This window comes from Adiantum capillus-veneris, chromosome 18 (assembly GCF_014529385.1).
Source record: "Adiantum capillus-veneris isolate H3 chromosome 18, ASM1452938v2, whole genome shotgun sequence".
Lineage (NCBI taxonomy): Eukaryota > Viridiplantae > Streptophyta > Polypodiopsida > Polypodiales > Pteridaceae > Adiantum > Adiantum capillus-veneris.
The window spans coordinates 73,826,716-73,832,500 of record NC_140948.1 but is presented as its reverse complement, the minus strand read 5'-3'; the positions used below and the strand labels follow the sequence as shown (position 1 = coordinate 73,832,500).

The 5,785-nt window shown below is 41.6% G+C and overlaps 1 pseudogene; it reads left to right on the top strand.

Annotated features, from left to right (window-relative positions):
- The first annotated feature begins 239 nt into the window (after positions 1–239).
- LOC147435876 (uncharacterized) lies at positions 240–825 on the top strand (annotated as a pseudogene).
- Positions 826–5,785: the final 4,960 nt, after the last annotated feature.

Genomic DNA, 5,785 nt, shown 5'->3' with positions numbered 1-5,785 from the left:
AATCCCTGATGGAGCCTGCACATCAAACAAATGGGGTCAACCTTGTTGCCACGCTTGCTACAACAATAAATTTTGCCCACCTTGTTGATGCTGAAACCAAGGCAGAATCTGATGTAGAAAACATTGACGAAGATGAAATGAGTTTGACATGCTGCTGCAATGAGCCAATTCATGCTGGTTTTCCCCTTGTGGCAGTCGATGTTCAATTCCAGCTCCTACACGAACCTGTTCATGCCACCATGGATGCAATCAAAGATGCCAATAGTGCAGACGAAGAGTTCATGAATGCAACCTATGTTGAGGTTGCTACAATCAAAATCTTATTGGACGCCCTTGATGAGCATGCAGTCAGCGCAGTTGATACCTTCAACATCCTGACCTCAAAAGCCGAAGCTACAGATAAAGCAACCTCCCATGCCTCAACCCCGGATGCAGCTACCCTGGCATGGAGGAAGGTCTGAATTTCAGTCATGTAGCAGTTCATTAGAGGCCACACTCCCAACCAATCTACAGCCGTCCCTTCTTTTGGATGCTACGACTTGCCAAACGGATACACCAGCAGTGCCTACTCTTTCAACCACCCAAGCGAGTGTCCCTGAATCTCCTCACGGCCCTGTAGAGTTGTCGACCTCCAACCCTATCCGCTTGCACACCTTCTGCATGGCGATGAATCTAATGACATCATAGCCATTTTCTTGGCTTGCCTTGCAAAGGACAAAGTCAATCTGGACCTACAAATCATGGCACCATTACAGTCCAGCAAAGGAAGCATCTTGTTTGGGACACATGAAGTTACAGAAGATGCCAAACCTGCAGATGAAGTGATTCCTGCACTTTTCAGCAATGGATATTTTTACACACAAGACGATGGCCTATATGGTAACCGTGTACAAAGTGATGGTCTCCATCAAAGTCTCTAGCAATACAAATCTCAAATATGAATGTTTTTGAATGCTATGACAGAGTCCCCATTTGCAACTATTGCTGTCGCACTTCTCACAAGCGAAAACCAACCTTGTGCCGCAATTTTGGAATTCAAAATCATCGACGTGATGATCCTTCCAATGGTTCTAAAGCCGACTCATCCTTGGTCGATGAAAATGGAGAGGAGTTACCTCCATTGTGTACTCTATACTCCCTGGATGCCCATCTACAGCAGGTTGATGTTGATCATGCTGATGCATACAATAATGGCGCACCTCTGATAGCTTTTGATGTTGCTTTTGCCAACACTCTACCGCTGGTCTTCTGCCACGTAGCTCTCAAGACAACAATGCTAATCCAAGCCTTCCTTTGTACTCCTCAATTTGCTGCTACCAACCAACTCAATTTCGGTCAAAGGGGGGAAGTTGGAAGAAGGAAGTCGACCTCAACTTCGCTCGACTTCACAAATGATGCAGATTCTTGTGTGCGATTCAAGATGAAGCCACAAGAACAACCTCTTTTCATCCCTCAACCTCTGTTTGATCCGGGATGATGATTTTCAATTTCCATGACAAAAAATTTCAAGCTGTAATTTTCTTTTGTGCACCTCCATCGCTTGATGGAACCAAAAAAAACCGAAAGCACAAGCTCCATTTCACATAGGCACACTCATGCACAATAAAATCCTTCTCTCGGCATTCAGATGAGGGGGGATGTTGGAATTAAAAATAATGACAGCTGTACACCTCGAGAAGCGAAGAGGCACAAACACCTCTTCTTATCCAAACTTCAAACATTATAAAACTAACCCTGATGTAATCAATCAAAAAATCACAACCAATCAATTACACCCTATCGTGTCTCGCGTCTCTCTCCCCCACTGTGTATCTGCGTCTCTGTACTTCTCTGTGTTAACACACACAAACACCCTAATGTAATCTCTCAATAATGCACACGCTCTACGCCTCTGATAGTGGGATGCCTCCTGGTCTTCTACTCCCACACTCCAAGGTGCTGTTGAAGGAAGCCGAGGAGGGCTTCGTAAGGCGCCTGAGACTCCCTTGTTTTGGGTGTGTAGATGAATTTATCCATAGGGATATGGTCGAAAGTGAGAACAGTACTACTACTCATCGCGCCGTATCTTTGCCTTTTGTTGGACAAAGACTCGATCGACGCAGGGCATCCTCGCTTGGCCTTGGAGGGTGCGCCTTTGGATAGGCATAAGGACTGGGGTTGGACATAGGTGCCGATGTTGGAATTGTCACTACACGCTTTTGCCTCGGCCATCATCTTCCTCGGAAATGGCACGCTTCTTCTTGTCTTGGATTTTTTATACAGAGACGCTTGCATCTTTGCTTTTAGCTTTGCCTTCGTCTTTTGCTTTTTTCAAAGGGCAAATTACCTGGAAATTCCCAAAATACCTCTCAAATTTAAAAAATTCCCCAATATTTTGTCCTATATTCCCAAAATGCCCTTCAAATTTTTCGAAATTCCCCAAATACCTCTGGTTGTGAGCTTAAATTTATCCAAAGATTAAAAAAATTGTAGCTTTTCATAAGAAGACTGATCTATCAATACTGAGATGCTAAAACTAGAATTTGATCTGATTATATAGGCTTCGGAGATGAATTGCTTCATTAGAAAATCTTGCACTATCCAACAAATATAGATACAAGGGTATTTTGGGAATTTCCACAAATTAGAGGGGTATTTTGGTAATTTTTCCTTTTTTGAAAAACCATTGAGCATGGTGAAGGTAGTAGAAAGAAACTTTACACATCAATTATTTACAACGTTGCTTTGCAATAGACCCTCGAGGAGCGACCGTGGGAACACTCAACAAAACACAACCCGCAAGCCTCGAACCCTCAATCTTGGCCTTACATCAAGTCTCACCAACTGAGCTATGCTTCTTGGGTAGTCACGCTTTTCCATTGCCATCATATATCAATTTATAACCACAAGGGTGATGTGCACCTTTTAAGGTGGATCTATTGTTTGGGGTAGCTTCACATTCGCAGATGTTTGTGGAATGAGCATTAGTTGATCCTTCACATTTTGACCTCAGCATCGAGACAGTTTTAAGAGCTAGTTCCCCTATGATGCTAGAATTTTAGTACCATTGAGGGTTAAAATCCATACTTTATGGTCTTACTAGATTAAAAATCATGGCGTGCACTCTTTGTGGAAATTAGGGTGAAGCTCACCTACAAGGAGGAGAAATTGTAGGGCTGATTGGTTAGTCTCCCTAACCAATCAGTCTAATGCCAAGAGAAAATATGATATTAGTATCACTTCCAACATCTGCCTTTTGACTTTCTGACATTGGGGAGACCTAATGCCAAGAGAAAATATGATATTAGTATCACTTCAACATCACGGAAGCTTTTCAATCTCAAATGGAACATGTATTGAGCAATATTTTCTTAACGCCGCTAATATCACTAGAACATAGGGCCCGGTTCTAAGTGTGTCCCTTTTCTCTTTGGCTAGAAAAATATGTTAATGGTGAGCCTGTAATGCCAAGGGAAAACCATGTGGATCACGGACCCATGCAGGTTGCTAGATGTGGACAAGGGACAAGGGATTCTAGATTTGAGGGCTTATGTAAAGGGTGGCATGGCGGAGAATCCTCAAGGCTGGTCCTCACATTGATATTAGAGAATCGGGGAGGAGAGAGCTATGGACAATCTGCTGCTTGGATAGAGTCTAGTCCTTGAGCTGATCACTCTTAAGGGCAGCAAGCACTTGATCGGCTGCACCTCACAGAACGTCTTCGGGCTGGTCTCCAAGGTGCTGTTGAAGGAATCCGAGGAGGGCTTTGTAAGGCGCCTGAGAATCCCTTGCTGCTTTTTGGGTGTACAGATTAGTTTATCCATAGGCATATGGTCGAAGGTGAGGACAGTACTATTACTGATCGTGTCGTTTCTTTGCCTTTTGTTGGACAAAGACTCGACAGAGCGCAGGGCATCCTCGCTTGGCCGTGGAGGGTGCGCCTTTGCATATGGATGTTTTTGCCTCAGCCATCTTCTTCCTCAAAAATTTTCACGCTTGTCTTGTTCTTGGATTAGTTACCGAGACGCTTGCATCTTTGATTTTAGCTTTGCCTTTGACTTTTGCTTTTTTTTTTTTTTTTTAAGGGAAAATTACCAAAATATCCCTCTAATTTATCAAAATTTCCAAAATACCTCTCAAATTTCAAAAATCCCCAATATTTTGTCCTAAATTACCAAAATGCCCTTCAAATTTTCCAAAATTCCCAAAATGCCCCTAGTTCTGAGCTTAAATATATCTATAGATTGAAAAAAATTGTAGCTTTTTATAAGAAGACTGATTATCTATCAATACAATGCTAGAACTAGAATTTGATATGGTTATATAAACTTCCGAGATGAATTGCTTCATTATTTTTTAGACATAATGCCTTTTTTGCGAGGTAATTTGTGACAAATTACATGCCAAGCACTCAAGAATGAATCTCAATTGTCAAAGCGGAATAAACATTAGGAAATCTTGAACTATCCAACAAAAATAGATACAAGGGTATTTTGGGAAATTTTGAATTTTGAGGGGTATTTTGGGAATTTCCACAAATTAGAGGGGTATTTTAGTAATTTTCCTTTTTTAAAAAACCATTGAGCATGATGAAGGTAGTAGGGAGAACCTTTACACATCAATTGCACATTGCTTTGCAATACACCCTCGAGGGGCGACCGTGGGAACACTCAATAGAACACAACCCGCAAGCTTCAAACCCTCAATCTTAGGGTTACATCACAAAGGTCTCACCAATTGAGCTACGCTTCTTGGGTAGTCACACTTTTGCATTGCCTTTGCCTTTGCCTTCCACGGAACTAGTGATGATCGAGATTGTGTCAACCATTCGTTACATTGGGAGGAAAAAGATGCAAGTGGCCACGTGATTCAAAAAACTTACTTCCATGATCACGTAGAATTATGTCTTTAGGGTCTCTTGGTGTTCTAAACTTACACTCTTACTTCTAAGAGACGTAGATAGTGGATTGTTAGCTGGAGTTACTTGGTTGTTCATGAGTTAGCACTTTTAACCTCCAAGTAGGTTAGTAGCTTCATATGGCAATGTCTACTATTGAACCTTGTTTAGAATCTAAACCCTAGTATCCCTAAACTGCATTGTACTTTTATGAGAATTACATGCACTTGGTTACTTATAGCACTTTTATGGATGAAAAAACTAACTATACGGTCCATGAACATTGTAGGAAGAAGCAAAAAATCTCAAAGCAGTAGTAAATCTTGAAGAATATGGTGTGAGGAAAGGACTGGGGATATGTGCAAGAGCTTCGTCATGGAAAATTGTATCCAACTTTGAATGCAACACTACAACCATGCCTTCAACAACAATGCAACTTGCATCAAGGAGCAGTTATTTGGTGTTGGTACAAATGAGTTAGGTTGTGGGGCACCACCTCTTGATATTTGTCTTTAATATGAAGGCTGTAAATCAATGCTAAGAGAAAGGATGGGTTCCTAAAAGACACAAGGTTGGAAGATACAACAAGACCCTCTAACCAGCTTTGATGGAAGTATGTGGGGATGCTAAAGACGACAACATAAGTACGCCAAGGCAAAGAGGGCAGTTTTTGGAGGTTCCTTTCAACAAGTGTCGTAGGATCAACACAAGTGAGACCAGGTACAAGGAGTATACCCACCCTACAAACTATGCAAGCAGCTTTCTAAAATTAGGACCTGTACACATTGCACCTAAAGTGGACGAAGGTTTTCATGGTATGGGTGGTTTCATTCAATGACATTAGAAATCCCCTTTTTAGGAATTTGCTGCAAAAAAAATTTGGTTTGTCTTACTTGAATATAACAAAAT